A 19,818-nucleotide genomic window follows, 5' to 3' on the forward strand; every position below is an offset into this window, starting at 1 on the left:
AATATTCTTACCTGCCTCACTCTGCCCTCCACCCAACCATGACCCATCGAATGACCTGGGAGACGTTACCTGGAAGCAGAGCCCAAGTTCTTTCTCTAGGGTTTTTGGCCTCAAGGTGAAAGAGGTCAATAAGCATTTCTCTGGTGGCACAAACTATGAAGTGTGAAACTTGCAAACCACAGTGGACACATTTCCTTCTACCTGGAGGATTCTGGTGCAACAGGTAGAGAAGAGGGACAGTGCTGCTGGCTATGCACCCATTCCTGAGTGAGCTTGGAATCTCCAGCAGTTAGCACAACTTGGGGGACTGCTAAGGTCCCAAGTTAAGCATTTGAGTGTGGAGGTGGGAGAGGGAAAAAAGAGGAAGGGAAATTAAGTCCTTTCTCCTTTGGGAAAGTCTTCTCTGGAGGTAGGTGGTTTTTTAAATCAATCTATTCATGTTAGAATGAAGCAATCGATGCAGGTTAACATTCAAGCGTTTGCAGACTACAGCCTGCAGTCAACTACTTACGGGGTTGTCTGCTTCCTTTTTGTCAACGAAGTGGCCCATTCCATTGATGATATAATCATTTGGGGTGAGGATCAGAAGACAAAAAGCATGTATCTGTGTGTGTGTGTTTCAGAATATGTGGGGCACAATTTTTCAAAATTAAAATAAAATGATAGCTAATAGTAATTGTGCGCCTACTATGTGCCATGCACTGTTCTAAGAGTTTACATGTACTAACTCATTTAATTCTTACAGCAACATATTTTGAGGTATTTGTCATCCCTAGAGGATACTGTGGCACCTGTTTTTGTTTTTGTTTTTTTTTTAATGACTAGATGCAGGGTATGATGCTTCATAGCAATGTTTCTCCAGCCCCATGGGATCACTGGAATCCTCTTGGGGAGGGAAGCTTGTTTCAGAACTGCTGCCATTATCTGCCCATGGTGGGTCATGGGTTCAAGTACTGTACAAACACTATTATCTGGGTCTTGTTGGAATAACCTAAGTTATTAGGTTATACTGTAACTAAATAGTACTTTGAGATCCTAAATTTTTCTACATTTTTTTGTTTCTTTCAATTCAAGCAGATGCTTCATCACCTTAGGGAAAGCAGTGGCAGGCAGGAAGTAGAAAGAGTCCCCCAGATCTCTAGGCTTTTGTTTCAAAAAGTCAAATTCAACAAGGATGATAGGGTCTGAGGTAGAGAATGTCTTCCCAAAACCAAAAAGAAAAATTTCTCATTTGGATGGCAGAAGCAAACACTGGGCGGTGTTGGAATAACAGAGGCCTCTCTGTCATTATCCTGGGGTACAGGATGATAGTGGTGGGGCTCTCTCATGGTACAAAATGCGCTCCAGGATCCTACCCTATGGACCCACTCTTATACCCTAGCCCTGCTTGAAAGCAGCAGAAAACAATTGGCGTGAATGGACCTGGCACCTCGTGGCCAGAGATAAGGCTCTTATCTTTGTGTGAAAGACTGGCCGATGGCCAGAAGGAGTTACCTCATTCTAGGCTACTATGAGCTGAGTTGTGCTCCCCCAAGCCCCGACAAATTCATATATTGAAACCTAACCTGAAGTATTTCAGTCTATAACTGTATTTGGAGAAAACGTCTTTGAAAAGGTAATTAAGATAAAATGAGGTCATATGAGTGCCTTAATCCAATCCTACTGACGTCCCTATAAGAAGAGATTAGGACACAGACACAAAAAAGAGGGAAATCCTGGGAAGACAAAGGGGGGAAGATGGCCATCTAAAAATCAAGGAGAGAGGTCCTCCAAAGAAACCAACTTTCCTGGCACTTGAATCTCAGACTTCTATCCTCCAGAACTGTGAAAAATAATTTTTTTGCTGTTGAAGCCAGAGTCTGTGGCATTTGGTTGTGACAGCCCAAGCAAACTCATACATACGCATTGCCCCTAGGTGAGACCTCAGAACTTAATCACGTCCCAGAGAGGACCACTCCAAGATGACTGAGGCTGAAAGGTTGTCAATTTAGAAGATTAGAGCTTGGAATAGGAATTCAATTCTTTAATGGAAAATAAAACAATGCCTTATTTCTTCCACACCCAAATTTGAACTCTATGATTCAAAGTTACTACCTGTGCTGTTTTGTTTCATGTTGATTTTGCTGCATTATATTCTGAGAGTTCTGTTTGTTATTCATTCTTTTTTAATGTATCTCTCTTAGAACTCATTATTTTATGACGCATTGTGAAGTTGTTTGAAATCACCTAGTACCTTTCTCACTTCTTTATTCTTTTTTTTTAAAATTTTTTTTTAAAGATTTTATTTATTTATTTGAGAGAGAGAGAGTGAGAGACAGAGAGCATGAGAGGGAGGAGGGTCAGAGGGAGAAGCAGACTCCCCGCCGAGCAGGGAGCCCGATGCGGGACTCGATCCCGGGACTCCAGGATCATGACCTGAGCCGAAGGCAGTCGCTTAACCAACTGAGCCACCCAGGCGCCCTCTCACTTCTTTATTCTTTCCAGGAAGCTTGGTTATCCTAGTTTTTTGTTAGGTGTTCAAAATTCCACTATAGAGAAGAAACTCAGGAGGAGGAATTGGAAACCCAATCCCCCAGTTTGCAGCTGATTCAGCTTCTGGGAGGAAGAACTAACCAGCAAGAACAATGAAAAAACTTCTGTGATTTTATCAGAAAGTGTAATTTAATGTAGACAAACTAATAATTAATCAGGGAGCAAGGAGGCCAGCCCAGCGATATGTCTAGGCAGAAAATAATCTTCTAACACAGAGATCAAGAAAAGGATTTAGGGATTATTCTTGAAAAATCATTAGAACTATCAGTCTAGTGCAGAGTTCTGGGAACAAAAGCAAGCACTCTGTTAGCAAAGAGAAAGCACAGAAACTGGAGTTGCACTTGCTTGAAAAGGACTTGTTTGATCTAGTGAGGAATATCATCGTGTTAACCATTGTGATGCAACAAGGTGATAGAAAAATGATAAGAACCCAGGAATCAAAAGTATCCACTTATCCAAGAGGGATGCAAACCCGAATGCCTTCAAGGACCAAGCAGGTAGGTAAATGTGTGAGCTGTTATAGTAAGACTTTTGGGAATGGTGGGAACTCGGTCAGAACGGAGGGTGCTTAAAGGCTTCTAGATTCACACACACATACACTATAACGATCCCACGAAACACATCTGCTTGCCTAATTCAGCTCTTTGGTCACCAGTGGGGATCCCTGACTTAGAAAGTTTTGTTTTGTACCTGTCTTCTGATTCCTCCCTAATCTGAGGGTCCCTGGAGGATAGAGCGGTGTATTACTCAATTTTGCGTCCTGCCTGGCATCCCGCAGAATACTTCACCCCATGAAGACTGCCTGAAAATGTTGCAACAAAGAAAGAGCTCTGTGCTGTTTGGAGCAGAAAATGCTGCTGACAACTGCTGGGCCTGTTTACTCAGTGGCTTCTGTGTCCCAAGTTGCATGTCTAAAAGAGCTCTCGAGTGGGCCCAAAAGCCCACTCTGTGCTTGACTCAGCCTCACAGTACCTAATTTACATGTGGTGCGTAAATTATTTCTGTCTCTGTTCTGCATAATGTTTGTTCTCTCTCTCTTCTGCCTGTTCCTCTCACCAAGCATGGCCTTTCTTCATCCCAGATCTTTGTCTTCCCTTCTTTAGCAATATAAAAAGGACTTTCTCAGCTGGTTTTTCCTTTTCTGCCCTCTTATCCGGGTTTGTTTTGCATTTCACCTTTTCCTTTTTCTCATTATACCCATGCTACGAAAGATTGAGATAAAAACAATCTCAATGAATTATATCTTCAAGAAGTATGATATTCTGGTTAGCAGAGTTTATGTTTAATGGACACTCCATTCCTTCAAATAGCACAATCCTTTTCTGGTAGGTAATAGAAATAGATTAATAATTAAGGAGTACATTGAGGTGAGCATAGCATCACATATAGAGAAGTTGAATCACTATGTTGTATACCTGAAACTAGTGTAATATTGTGTGTCAACTATACTCAAATTAAAAAAAAAAATTTTAGGGGCATCTGGGTGGCTCAGTTGGTTGAGCATCCAACTCTTGATTTCAGCTCAGGGTCATGATCCATGCTCAGCAGGGAGTCTGCTTGGGATTCTCTCTCTTTCCCTCTCCCTTTGCCTCTCTCTCTCAAATAAATAAATAAATCTTTAAAAAATAAACCATTTAAAATGAAAGGCTAGATGAAATAATGGTTTCTTTTGGTTCTTTTTTTAAAAAATCATTACAAGAACTAAGAGAATGGAAGACTGCATATAAATAAATTCAAATGTATAGTAGAAATTCTAAATGCTACAAGATTTAAGAGCAAGAAGGTATTGTTCTGTATAGGCACAGTCAAGGACATTTTTGCTGAAGAAGGTGAGATTTGAAACAGGTATTAAAAATGGGAGTGATTTTGGGCCATAGCTAGCATGACACCTTCTTAAAAGCTTATTGCTTTGAATTGCTGTTTTTGTTTGGTTGGTTGTTTTTTTTTTTTTAAGAATTTATTTATTTATTTGACACAGACAGAGACAGCAAGAGAGGAGTGGGAGAGGGAGAAGCAGGCTTCCCGCTGAGCAGGGAGCCCGATGCAGGGCTCGATCCCAGGACCCTGGGATCATGACCTGAGCCCAAGGCAGATGCTTAATGACTGAGCCACCCAGGCACCCCGCTTTGAATTTTTGAATTGAAAGATGGGCAAAGAGGAGGAGAAATGACCTTGTGAATGAATAAAAAGCAAGATCAGAAGCGCCAACACAAGAAAGAACTGGATAGGTATGGACAATGTGGACATTTTCACGATAAGGGTGTGTTCTGGCCAACAGTAAAAATTACTTTTGATTGTGTAGGTTGGAAAAAGATTATGGAAGATATGAAAACGAAGGAATGTAGTTTGGATTTGGTATGGTAGGTAATGGTGAGGCCTTACATGTTCCACCAATAGTATTTGAGGTTTATTAGTCTGATGGTGCTAAGTAGGCTGGGTAGGAAAAAGAAGAGAATAAAGTCATGGAGATTAGGCAGGAGGCCTCAACTTGGCTAAAAACAGTTTCATATATTTTTACATCTCATTATGATTTAGAAAGTATCCAATAAACCCACAAAAGAGGTACTCACAACAAGCCATGGAGGAAGGTAGGGCAGATATTAATATTTTTATTCTACATGAGAACCGAGATTCAAACTAGATTTGTCCAGAGTCATAACGTTGGTAAACGGTGTTGTTGGAACTCAGACCTACTTTTTGCCTTTTTAATCTCTAAGCCCAGCATTCCTGTCATTAAGAAATAGAGATGAAAGGGGAGATTTCAAATACTGGAAATGAATAATCTATGCAACTTTATGAGCTATATGAATCAGCATAATTCACATTACGTAGTAGTAGAAGTGCTGGCCTGAATATCAAGAAATGTAAATCCTAATCCTTGGGTTAATGTGATCCGGTGTGACCTTAAATAAATGCTTTCTATTGTCATCTCCTTCTTCCCAATCTGTAACATGGGGCTTGTACACCAAATTCTCTTTAAATTCATTCTGGCTCACTGGTCTTAAAGTTTGTGAGTGAATCATCAGTTAGCCATTTGGATGACCAAGTGAAGTTGGTATCATAGCAATAAAGAAAATTGGCAAACAGAGTCAACTTGAGGTCCAGGGATGATGAGCTCAGGTTTATACATCAGGAAAGAGTTAAAGGGAGTGGTAGGGAGAATAACAGCTACCTCAATGTGGCCACATCTTTTTTTTTTTTTTAATTTTTTATTGTTATGTTCACCATACATTACATCATTAGTTTTAGATGTAGTGTTCCATGATTCATTGTTTGTGCATAACACCCAGTGCTCCGTGCAGAATGTGCCCTCCTCAATACCCATCACCAGGCTAACCCATTCCCCCACCCCCCTCCCCTCTAGAACCCTCAGTTTGTTTTTCAGAGTCCATCGTCTCTCATGGTTCGTCTCCCCCTCCGATTTCCCCCCCTTTATTCTTCCCCTCCTGCTATCTTCTTCTTCTTCTTTTTTTTTCTTAACATATATTGCATTATTTGTTTCAGAGGTAGAGATCTGAGATTCAACCGTCTTGCACAATTCACAGCGCTTACCAGAGCACATACCCTCCCCAATGTCTATCACCCAGTCATCCCATTCCTCCCACCCCACCCCCCACTCCCGCAACCCTCAGTTTGTTTCCTGAGATAAAGAATTCCTCATATCAGTGAGGTCATATGATACATGTCTTTCTCTGTTTGACTTATTTCACTCAACATAATACCCTCCAGTTCCATCCACGTCGTTGCAAATGGCAAGATCTCATTCCTTTTGATGGCTGCATAATATTCCATTGTATATATATACCACCTCTTATTTATCCACTCATCTGTCGATGGACATCTTGGCTCTTCCCACAGTTTGGCTATTGTGGACATTGCTGCTATAAACATCGGGGTGCACATACCCCTTCGGATCCCTACATTTGTATCTTTGGGGTATATACCCAGCAGTGCAATTGCTGGATCATATGGTAGCTCTATTTTCAACTTTTTGAGGAACCTCCATACAGTTTTCCAGAGTGGCTGCACCAGCTTGCATTCCCACCAACAGTGTAGGAGGGTTCCCCTTTCTCTGCATCCCCGCCAACATCTGTCATTTCCTGACTTGTTAATTTTAGCCATTCTGACTGGTGTGAGGTGGTATCTCATTGAGGTTTTGATTTGGATTTCCCTGATGCCGAGCGATGTTGAGCACTTTTTCATGTGTCTGTTGGCCATTTGGATGTCTTCTTTGGAAAAATGTCTGTTCACGTCTTCTGCCCATTTCTTGATTGGATTCTTTGTTCTTTGGGTGTTGAGTTTGATAAGTTGTTTATAGATTTTGGATACTAGCGCTTTATCTGATATGTCATTTGCAAATATCTTCTCCCATTCTGTCGGTTGTCTTTTGGTTTTGTTGACTGTTTCCTTTGCTTTGCAAAAGCTTTTTATCTTGGTGAAGTCCCAATAGTTCATTTTTGCCCTTGCTTCCCTTGCCTTTGGCGATGTTTCTAGGAAGAAGTTGCTTCGGCTGAGGTCGAAGAGGTTGCTGCCTGTGTTCTCCTTTAGGATTTTGATGGACTCCTGTCTCACATTGAGGTCTTTCAACCATTTGGAGTCTATTTTTATGTGTGGTGTAAGGAAATGGTCCAGTTTCATTCTTCTGCATGTGGCTGTCCAATTTTCCCAACACCATTTGTTGAAGAGACTGTCTTTTTTCCACGGGACATTCTTTCCTGCTTTGTCAAAGATTAGTTGACCCTAGAGTTGAGGGTCCATTTCTGGGCTCTCTATTCTGTTCCATTGATCTATGTGTCTGTTTTTGTGCCAGTACCATACTGTCTTGATGATGACAGCTTTGTAATAGAGCTGGAAGTCTGGAATTGTGATGCCACCAGTTTTGCTTTTCTTTTTCAACATTCCTCTGGCTATTTGAGGTTTTTTCTGGTTCCATACAAATTTTAGGATTATTTGTTCCATTTCTTTGAAAAAAGTGGATGGTATTTTGATGGGGATTGCGTTGAATGTGTAGATTGCTCTAGGTAGCATTGACATCTTCACAATATTTGTTCTTCCAATCCATGAGCATGGAACGTTTTTCCATTTCTTTGTGTCTTCCTCAATTTCTTTCATGAGTATTTTATAGTTTTCTGAGTACAGATCCTTTGCCTCTTTGGTTAGATTTATTCCTAGGTATCTTATGGTTTTGGGTGCAATTGTAAATGGGATTGACTCCTTAATTTCTCTTTCTTCTGTCTTGTTGTTGGTGTATAGGCATGCCACTGACTTCTGTGCATTGATTTTATATCCTGCCACTTTACTGAATTCCTGTATGAGTTCTAGCAGTTTTGGGGTGGAGTCTTTTGGGTTTTCCACATAAAGTATCATATCATCTGCAAAGAGTGAGAGTTTGACTTCTTCTTTGCCAATTTGGATGCCTTTGATTTCTTTTTGTTGTCTGATTGCTGTGGCTAGGACTTCTAATACTATGTTGAATAGCAGTGGTGATAGTGGACATCCCTGCCATGTTCCTGACCTTAGGGGGAAAGCTCGCAGTTTTCCCCCATTGAGAATGATATTCGCTGTGGGTTTTTCATAGATGGCTTTTATGATATTGAGGTATGTACCCTCGATCCCTATACTCTGAAGAGTTTTGATCAAGAAAGGATGCTGTACTTTGTCAAATGCTTTTTCTGCATCTATTGAGAGGATCATATGATTCTTGTTCTTTCTTTTGTTAATGTATTGTATCACGTTGATTGATTTGCGGATGTTGAACCAACCTTGCAGCCCAGGGATAAATCCCACTTGGTCATGGTGAATAATCCTTTTAATGTACTGTTGGATCCTATTGGCTAGTATTTTGGCAAGAATTTTTGCATCCATGTTCATCAGGGATATTGGTCTGTAATACTCCTTTCTGATGGGGTCTTTGTCTGGTTTGGGATCAAGGTAATGGTGGCCTCATAAAACGAGTTTGGCAGTTTTCCTTCCATTTCTATTTTTTGGAACAGTTTCAGAAGAATAGGTATTAATTCTTCTTTAAATGTTTGGTAGAATTCTTCTGGGAAGCCATCTGGCCCTGGGCTTTTGTTTTTTTGGAGATTTTTGATGCCTGCTTCAATTTCCTTAGTGGTTATAGGTCTGTTCAGGTTTTCTATTTCTTCCTGGTTCAGTTTTGGTAGTTGATACATCTCTAGGAATGCATCCATTTCTTCCAGGTTATCTAATTTGCTGGCATAGAGTTGCTCATAATATATTCTTATAATTGTTTGTATTTCTTTGGTGTTGGTTGTGATCTCTCCTCTTTCATTCATGGTTTTATTTATTTGGGTCATTTCTCTTTTCTTTTTGATAAGTCTGGCCAGGGGTTTATCAATCTTGTTAATTCTTTCAAAGAACCAGCTCCAAGTTTTGTTGATCTGTTCCACTGTTCTTTTTGTTTCTATTTCATTGATTTCTGCTCTGATCTTTATTATTTCTCTTCTCCTGCTGGGTTTAGGCTTTATTTGCTGTTCTTTCTCCAGCTCATTTAGGTGTAGGGTTAGGTTGTGTATTTGAGACCTTTCTTATTTCTTGAGAAAGTCGTGTATTGCTATATACTTTCCTCTTAGGACAGCCTTTGCTGCATCCCAAAGATTTTGAAGAGCTGTGTTTTCATTTTCATTGGTTTCCAGGAATTTTTTAAATTCTTCTTTAATTTCCTGGTTGACCCATTCATTCTTTAGTAGGATGCTCTTTAGCCTCCATGTATTTGAGTTCTTTTTGACTTTCCTCTTGTGAATGAGTTCTAATTTCAAAGCATTGTGGTCTGAAAATAGGCGGGGAATGATCCCAATCTTTTGGTACCGGTTGAGACCTGATTTATGACCTAGGATGTGATCTGTTCTGGAGAATGTTCCACGGGCACTAGAGAAGAATGTGTATTCCGTTGCTTTGGGATGGAATGTTCTGAATATGTCTGTGAAGTCCATTTGGTCCAGTGTGTCATTTAAAGTCTTTATTTCCTTGTTGATCTTTTGCTTAGATGATCTGTCCATTTCAGTGAGGGGAATGTTAAAGTCCCCCACTATTATTGTATTGTTGTTGATGTGTTTCTTTGCTTTTGTTATCAATTGCCTTATATAATTGGCTGCTCCCATGTTAGGGGCATAGATATTTACAATTGTTAGATCTTCTTGTTGGATAGACCCTTTAAGTAGGATATAGTGTCCTTCCTCATCTCTTATTACAGTCTTTGGTTTAAAATCTAATTTGTCTGATATAAGGATTGCCACCCCAGCTTTCTTTTGGTGTCCATTAGCATGGTAAATGGTTTTCCACCCCCTCACTTTTAATCTGGGGGTGTCTTTGGGTCTAAAATGAGTCTCTTGCAGACAGCATATCAATGGGTCTTGTGTTTTAATCCAATCTGATGGCCTGTGTCTTTTGATTGGGGCATTTAGCCCATCTACATTCAGGGTAACTATTGAAAGATATGAATTTAGTGCCATTGTATTTCTTGTAAGGTGACTGTTACTGTATATTGTCTGTGTTCCTTTCTGGTCTATGTTGCTTTTAGGCTCTCTCTTTGCTTAGAGGACCCTTTTCAAGATTTCCTGTAGGGCTGGTTTTGTGTTTGCAAATTCCTTTAGTTTTTGTTTGTCCTGGAAGCTTTTTATCTCTCCTTCTATTTTCAATGACAGCCTAGCTTGATATAGTATTTTTGGCTGCATATTTTTCTCATTTAGTGCTCTGAATATATCCTGCCAGTCCTTTCTGGCCTGCCAGGTCTCTGTGGATAGGTCTGTTGCCAATCTAATGTTTCTGCCATTGTAGGTTACATATCTCTTCTTCTGAGCTGCTTTCAGGATTTTCTCTTTGTCTCTGAGACTCGTAAGTTTTACTATTAGATGTCAGGGTGTTGACCTGTTTTTACTGATTTTGAGAGGGGTTCTCTGTGCTTCCTGGATTTTCATGCCTGTTTCCTTCCCCAAATTAGGGAAGTTCTCTGCTATAATTTGCTCCAATATACCTTCTGCCCCTCTCTCTCTTTCTTCTTCTTCTGGGATCCCAATTATTCTAATGTTGTTTCTTCTTATGGTATCACTTATCTCTCGAATTCTGCCCTCGTGATCCAGTAGTTGTTCATCTCTCTTTTTCTCAGCTTCTTTATTTTCCATCATTTGGTCTTCTATATCACTGATTCTTTCTTCTGCCTCATTTATCCTAGCAGTTAGTGCCCCCATTTTTTATTGCACCTCATTAATAGCCTTTTTGATTTTGACTTGGTTAGATTTTAGTTCTTCTACTTCTCCAGAAAGGGTTTCTTTAATAACTTCCATGCTTTTTTCAAGCCCAGCTAGTATCTTTAAAGTGATGATTTTGAACTCTAGATCCGACATCGTACTAATGTCTGTATTGAGTAGGTCCCTGGCAGTCGGCACTACCTCTTGTTCTTTTTGTTGAGGTGATTTCTTCCATCTTGTCATTTTGTCCAGAGGAGAATAGATTAATGAGAGAACAAAATGCTAACAGGGTAACAGTGTCCCCAGAAAGTATTCTCTAAACAAAGCAGGGCGGAAAGAAAGGGAAAGAGAGAAAAAAAAAAAAGAAAAAAAAGAGAAAAAGAAAAAGATAAAGATAAAAACAAACAAAAACAGAGCAAAAAAAATAAAATATGATCAAATATGATCAGGCTGGTACATAGATCAGTGCCACACACTAGATTTTGGGTGTATTTTGGTCTGTTAGAAGAAAGTGCCTCCCAAAATTTTAAAGAAAGAAAAACTTATATATGTACAAAAATAAGGGTTGATATGATGAAGGGATGGAATATGACTGTAAAGATGGAAAATATAAAAAATTTTATAAAAGGAATTGATAAGAAGTTGTTTGAAAAAAGGAAGAAGAGGATTTTTTAAAAAAAAGAGAAAAAAAGGAAGAGAATGTGATCAGGCAGGGGAATAGGAAAAAACCATACACTAGAGATTTCGGGTATATTTTGATCTGTTAGAAGAAACTATCTCAAAATTTTAAAGAGAGAACAACTTATATATATATGCCAAAAATACGGGTGACTACTATGAAGGGATAGAATATGACTCTAAAAATGAAAAATAAGAATGTTTTTTTAAAAAGGGATTGATAAGATGTTGTTTGAAAAAGGGAAAAAGAAAAATTAAAAAAAAAAAAAAGACAGTTAAAAGAAAATTAACTTTGAAAGACTGCAGAATCATGGTAAAAAAGCCATGGATTCTATATGCAATATTCCCCTAGCACTGGAGTTCTGCCGTTCTCATTGATAGGTAAACTTGGTCTTGGCTGGCTGTTCTCGCTGATCTTCTGGGGAGGGGCCTGTTGCCATGGTTTCCAAATGTCTTTGCCGGAGGTGGAATTGCCCTGCCCTTGCCTGGTCCAGGCTAAGTAATCTGCTCGGGTTTGCTCTCCGGAGCTTTTGTTCCCTGGAAGTTTTCTGCACAGCTTTGGAGGACGAGAGTGAAAATGGCGGCCTCCCAATCTCCGCCCCGGAGGAGCCAGAGGAGGAGCCGAGAACTTGGGGCCCTGCTCCTCAGTGAACCCCCAGAGAAAAGCAGTCAGTCACTCCCGTCTCCCCAGTCTCTGGCCACACTCCGTGCTCACCCGGCCTGTGACCGCATGTTTCTATCTCTGGCACCCGACCCCCTGTGGAGTCTCCAAACCCAGCAGATCCCTGCGGTGCGCTCCCGCGCCACTCCTCCCAGGGGAGGAAGGGGAATCTCCCCGGATCTCCGCTTGTTGGGTCCCTGCTGGAGGAGCAGGGGCCCGACTGTGCCACGGATCATGGTTTATGGCAACCCCGAGCTGCGAGCCCGCACCTCAGCTCTGTCTCTGCAGCTGGCTTCCCTGCTCCAATACCTGGGAGCTCTGCTGCACTCAGGCACCCCCGGTCTTTCTGTGACCCCGAGGGTCCTGAGACCACACTGTCCCGCGAGGGTTCCACCCCCCACTTAGCCACAGGAGTGACGTCCCTCAGCGGAGCCGACTTCTAAAAGTTCCGATTTTGTGCTCCACGGCTCTATCACTTGCCAGAAGTGGCCGACGGAAGCCCCCTCCCCCGCCGTCTATCCTCCCGAATATCGCCTCGGATTCACTTCTCCGCACGTCCTACCTTCCAGAAAGTGGTCGCTTTTCTGTTCCGAGAGTTGTTGCTATTCTTTTCTTCGATCTCCTGTTGAGTTTGTAGGTGTTCAGAATGGTTTGATCCCTATCCAGCTGAATTCCTGAGACCACATGAAATCCGGGTCTCCTACTCCTCCACCATCTTCAAACTCCCCAATGTGGCCACATCTTAATCCCTGGAACCTGTGAATGTCCCTTTACATGGCAAAAGAAACTGCAGATATAATTAAAATAAATATGTTGACATAGTGATTATCCTGGATTATGTGGGTGGGTCCTTATAAGGGAAAGAAGAAGGAAGAAGAGTCAGAAAAGATGTGGTCACAAAAACAGAGGTGAGGCAATTGCCAGCTTTGAAGATGGAAGAGGGACATGAGCCAAGATTTTTCCAGATCTGGAAAAGGCAGGGAAATGACTCTCTCCTAGAGCTTCCCGATAAATTTGTGTTGCCTTAAGCCACTAAATTTGTGGTAATTTGTTACAGCAACAATAGGAAACCAGTATGGGAAGTCATTAGGGAGGTATTTTACACATCAGGAAAATAAATCTGAGAACTGAAGTAACTTACCCAAGGAAGGAGCTGAGCTGGAAATTCAGACTCAGGGCTGTGTGACTGCTTGTTCCATCATACAACTTCTGGTATGAAAGGCAAAGTGCGCACAAAGCCTATACAGTTACTTAACCTCATAGTGCTGGAAAATTAGGGGAAAAAATGTGATATAAATCAATGAACCAGAGTCTTGGGAACTGGGAAGACCTTCGTAAGGATCTGGCAACATGAGGCAGGGAAGGGCCAGCATTGACCACCTATTCAGAAGCAGGTATTTTTTATACACATCATTTCATCAAACCACCACAAATCACACCATGAAATAAATTTTATTCACCCTATTCTTATGGTTGAGGAACTGAGGCAAAAGTAAGAAAGAACATTGCCCTCAATACTATAGCTCGTTAATGACAATGCTGAGATTTAACTACAAAGCTTAATTCCTGTGAATACAAAAATAAAAACTTTTATACTTTTTTTAAAAAGAGGAAGATCCAGAGAAGGGCATGATTTCATCATCACTTAAAAATATATGAGCCCCGTGCTCTCAAACATGCATGTAGGATTGTAATTGGCTTGAGGTCACAGACGTTTATAGAATTGTTTGTTCTCCAGGGTTCTTAGAACAGTCTTGAGTATATTATAAGCACTCAATGTATACTCATTAAATGAAATCAGTCAGTGGGATAGAGGGACTTCTGTATAAGGTTAACTGAGAAGTCTGGAACCCCTCTGTCTGGAAGAATGAAAGTAGAGATCTGATGGGACCCAAATGTAACACGGTACCCCCTTCCCACTTAAAGATTTCCCCCTTGACTCCAACCATCACTAATTTCCTCTTTCTCCTTCCTAACTGCCCCTAGCATATGCATTAGCCCCAAGCACTTGGGTACTTGATCACTCAGTTTTGCATTTTACTTCATCCTCCTGCATTGATGGCAAGGGCTGCCACTGCCTTCAGCATTAAGCCTAACTTTCTGGTTTCCACATCTCCTTCTCATCTTTCCTCTCCAGCCTTACCACTTGTCCATGCACACCCTTGTGTTGGGTTGGCCTGATCCCATATCTGGAGCCATGGAATCCCTGCCTCACATCAACCACTCCCTCTTATATAGATCCTTCTTGGTCATTGTGCCAATGCTTTTTTTTTTTTTTAAGATTTTTATTTATTTATTTGACAGAGAGAGACACAGCGAGAGAGGGAACACAAGCAGGGGGAGTGGGAGAGGGAGAAGCAGGCTTCCCGCTGAGCAGGGAGCCCAATGCAGGGCTCGATCCCAGGACCCTGGGATGATGACCTGAGCCAAAGGCAGATGCTTAACAACTGAGCCACCCAGGGACCCCTGTGCCAATGCTTTTGATTAATTCTCTCCTCCCCCACAATGCCTTCTTTAACTCTTCTCTCCCACTTTCTCTAATCCTTTTGTTTTTATTGCCTGTACCCATGTAATTTACACTTCAAATCAAATAAAAATACCTCAGCATGGTGCACATGCTTCTTTCTTCAATCTCACAGTTAATTTTTTTCCTTCGATTTTTTTATTGTGGTAGAATACACATAACATAAAATGTACCATCTTAGCCATTTTTAAGTTCAATGGTATAAAGTACACTCATATTTTTGCGCAACCATCGCCACCATCCAGCTCCAGGATTCATCTTGCAAAACTAAAACTCTGTATCATAGTCTTCTTGATCCACTCTCCTGTTGTCCAATAGGTGCTTACATGCTGCGCTGTTGTCAGGTTCTCCAACAGACTAAGAAGTTCATAGCTCAGGCCTTGACAAAGGTAATTTTCTCCATCCAGAAAGCATTTTCTGTTATTACTCCCACTCCCACCCCATGGTCAACCAAAACTGTCCCTCCTCATCTTTTGGTCTCAACTTAAATGTCACTTTTGCATTGGCTTCCTGATTTCTCATGTTTCGGTAGATTCCCTACTTAAAAACCAACCAACTAACCAACAAAAGACCTCTTGGGTATTTTTTAAAGCTTTTATAAGTACTTCCTTGTTTTCATTTTTACAATTGTTTACTTGTTCACTGTCTGTCACTTCGACTCAACTGTAAGCTTCATGGGGGCCATAACCATGTCTCTTTTATTCTTAGTTCCTAGTAGGGTGCCTGACATGTAATAGGCACTTAGATATTTGTTGGTGAATGAATATCCTATGTTATATTCTATAATCTCTAATTGTTCTTTAAATTTTAGCATCACTTCAGGACTTATTTATAATGCTGTTTTGTTAACTGCTATTTGTGGGTGTCTATTTTCTGCCTTCAAAGGGACTGTGGTTTGTAGAAATTATATCTGGTATCTCTTTGCAACAAAGGAAGTTAGATTTTCAATAAACACTTGCTGAATTAAGTTAGACTTAATTTAATTTGGTGTCTGTCATGTTCTGAAATACTACACCAGGAAACATGTCTAAAATGTGAAGGAGATACCACTGTGGGATTTCATATGACTTGGGATACCAGTGGTAATGGTCAGGGTTTGAGGTCAGCACTGAACATAAGAGCTGTGTATGCTCAAAATCATCTTTGTTTTGGAAACATCATACCAGTTTGCCAAAAGACCAATTCAGCAAGCTTTTCCACTAGCATCAGACCAAATCTTATACCTTTGGTTGAAGATTAGAGAAAGGACTTGCCTTGAATTTGGGGGCCATATTGTAGGACAAGGACAAATCTTTATTTTTTAAATTTTTTAAAAAGGTTTTGTTTATTTATTTGACAGAGAGAGACACAGCGAGAGAGGGAACACAAGCAGGGGAGTGGGTGAGGGAGAAGCAGGCTTCCCGCCGAGCAGTGAGCTTGATGTGGGCCTCCATCCCAGGACCCTGGGACCATGACCTGAGCTGAAGGCAGACGCTTAATGACTGAGCCACCCAGGCGCCCTGGACAAGGACAAATCTTTAAATTCTAAAATCACACTTGGCCTGGTAAGACAATCATGTGAGAAACTAAGGAACCAAGTTCTACTGTGGAAATTGCATATTTCCATTACCCATCTCACACTCTATGTGCAGGCATATACCCTTTCTCTGAAGTGGCCTATATGATTTGATTTATTATTGCTTGCTCCTCATTTTCTTTTGGTTGAGCATGAATGGTGGATTTCACATAAGTGTATGTATGGTGAACTTGTGCTGTACTCTGCTCATTGGGGAATTAACTCATGGATCTCATTATCCTTCCTTAGATAATATAGTGGATCAAAATATAAGAAAGTTCAAGAAGGGTTTAAATCAATTCACAGATATCAGAATTCTTAAGAGACAGACACCTTTACAAAATACTTCTCAGTGGTGTTACTGTCCAGAAGAAATACAGATGTGCCTACCGCTTCACTCCCACATATGTCTGCAACCCCGCCTATGTGTGCACATTCCTCACCCCACCAAAAAGACTCCTGTAAACATTTATTGTTTTTCTCTCATTCCTGTCCCTGTTCACACCATTCTCCACACAGCTGTTATCACCCTGTAGGTAATCGTTTGAACTAGTTTCTTTGCTATCTTTCTTGAACTGCTTTATGCAAATACAAGAAAATAGGAATAGATAACCTTCTGCTCCTTCCTTTTTACAGAAAACATAGCATGCTTTATTGTTTTGCACCTTACTCTTTTTATATAACAAGGTGTTCTGTAACTCTTTCTATATCATTAAAAAAAACCCCATAAATTCTCAATATCACTGCATAGTATTTTGTCATGTGGATGTGCTACAATTTATTTAACTAGTATTCTTTTGGACTGACACTTGGATTTTTTTCCCCTCATTTTTCTTCCTATTACAAACAATGCTACATGTATAACCTTGTCCACATGTAATTTCTGACATGTGCATATTTATTTGTAGGATAAATTCCCATAAGAGGGACTGCTGTCTCCGAGGATGACTGCATTTGTAATTTTGATAGATTGTGCCATATTCCCTTCCACAGATATTGTACCATTTTGTAACACTAGCATGAATGTATGAAAGTGCTCACTCAAATTGCAAGTCTTAAAATCAAATATAGAAATGGAGCTTTTAGGGATAATGGGTTCCATGAGCTTACTCCATGCTCAAAGAAGTCCTATTTCTATAAAGATAATAGACATAAGGAATAAAATTGATAAGGATGATACCCACCTACTGGCTTTGAGGCTTTACCCAGGCTCAAATTAGGAAAACCCAGTGAAGAATGTGTGAGGAAGCCCCTTCATTATGCTTTTTGGGGGGCAAATCCCCATGCTGTAATTCAAGTATTCTGTCTCCCTAACATGTATCAGCATCAAAACGGGGCCCCTCTAGTGACTAGAACAGTAAGACTGTCTTCATTTCAAGAGGCCAATAGCTGCCTGGCCCAGGACAATGGAAGGGTAAGTGGTTTAGGCTTTGGAATTAGGCCTGCTAGATTCTAATCCATTAGCTACCTTACCTCCTATCAGTGTGACTCTGGGTAAGTCATTTGGGAGACTGGAGGCTGTTTCCTAGCCATTAAAATGGGGATACTTGTATCCATGTCTTTTTGGACTATTGTATGATTAACTGGAATGATGTTTGGGACGGTGTCTAATATATAATAGCATTTAACACTAAATTTCCCTTTTACCTTTCTGAAAGTAGCAGAGAATTGGGAAGAAAAACCCCAAAGGTCTCTCTCAACCTGAAACTGTGTGCCACAATTTCCATATATTAAATCTGTCTTACCTTACTCATAGAAGAGGCTCTAAAAATCTATTTACTATTATATAGCATGTAATTCTAACATGCTTTGTGGCTTGACTTCCCAGCCTATGTCAAAGTGGAAGTAAAAGGAGCCAAAGTTGTTAACTGAACTACAAAAAAGCAGAGATTTTTTTTTTAAATGTTATTTAGAAACAACAAGAACAAAAGTATCCAGTAGGCCTGGGTGGCTCCTTAATAGGCTCATGGATAGACAGAGCCTCTTAGCATAAGGCTACCTTAAGGTCAAATCATTAAGAAAAGGTTAACTGGTGTGCTCTGAAGAAAGCAGATCAGTGGTTAAGAATTTCTTTTTATTTATTTCTTCCCTGTTTACTAATGAATCAAGGTATCTCTGTAATACATCAATTGTTTCATAAAGATTTACATCGTCAAATGTAAAATACAATTTTTTGGAGAGGGCATTTGAAAGGGTAAATTTCAGTTATCTTAAAAATTGATTTAAGTCACTTATTTGACCAAAATTTATTGAGTGCTCACCATGTGTTCAGCATGTTGCTAAGCTCTGGACTTATTTGGCATGCCTAATTGTCCCAAAATTCTGGGTAAAAAAAAAATTTATTCATAGCACAGTCCAAATTTATGTTAACCTTTCCATGAGTCTTCATGATAGCTTTATTATCATTGTAACTGATTTTAATTTTAGAACCTTCTAGGTTCCACAATGTATCCCTTCCACAGAAGTCAGAATGATAAAATTGTTGAAACAGCAAATGTAAAGTTGAAATCACTTGATAGTCTGCAAATCTTCTATATCTACTTGAAATTTCAATTGTGATAAACTCTTTTGATTCAGTCTCATGTGTCAGCTTTATACAGTGAGTGTAATTTACTTAGCTAATTTCACTACTATATTATGTTCTTTCAGGGCACAGAGAAATAGGAATCATAAATATGTCATCGCTGCCTGCTTTTGTATCTCATTTCATAGCCTCACAGGCTTAAACAGAGAAAATATACTTGAAAACACAAATTCATTGTACCTGTTTCCTAGGAGTTTTTTAAAAATGCCTTCATTTATTAGAGTTACCAAATATACTGAATGACAAAACTTAAGTAACTGTGTGTTGGTACTATTCAAACATAATCATGATAGCAATAATAATAAAAATAGAAGTTATCATTTATTTAGTACTTACTACCTATCAGGTATCGTGTTGATAGTTTCAAATGGATTACCTCTTTTAATTCACCCAGCAACTTTTCAGAGAAGGCACGTTATTATTTCCATCATACAATGGAGGAAACTGAGGTTTAAGGAGGTTATCTTGCTCACATTATTCATGTTAAAGAACAAAAATCCAACCATGTAAATGTAAAGATCTAATTAGTTTTATTAAATGATTCATGAATTGGGCAGCATCTCATCTAGCAAGTAGAGGGGAGCTTCAAAGAGTTCTACAGAATGGAAGGTTTTTATAGAAGGAGGGTGGGCAAGAAAGTTACTAGCAAAAGAAAAGAATGAGTTGTACCAGGCAAGGTCACTTTGCCTTAGCTGCAAGGGCAGGGGTTCTTGCTAGGTAGATTACCTCATATTCCTTTGGGGGATGGAGAGGGTCCATGTGACAAATTACTCTATTGGTATTGCTCAGAAGATTTCTGACTGACTAATTAAGACCACATTTCTGGGGGAGGTTGAAACTGCAGTCAGATATTAAGCCCTGGTTTGGTGACTTGGCCTGAGTGATGCCATTTTGGGCCTTTGGTTTCCTTTTTACCATTCATATTATTATTTTAGTGGAACTGGGATCCAGACCTAGGCAGTCCTAATCTACACTTAATCTGTCTTTCTAAAATATTATTAATTCAAATTCTGTAAAGAAATAGATTGCCACCTACATGAGGAAGTATCCTTACCTGCTGGCTATAAGTTTTACTAC

Source organism: Mirounga angustirostris, unplaced genomic scaffold (genome assembly GCF_029215605.1).
Source record: "Mirounga angustirostris isolate CCGP_5_RB_7025 unplaced genomic scaffold, mMirAng1.0.hap1 SCAF_2, whole genome shotgun sequence".
NCBI lineage: Eukaryota > Metazoa > Chordata > Mammalia > Carnivora > Phocidae > Mirounga > Mirounga angustirostris.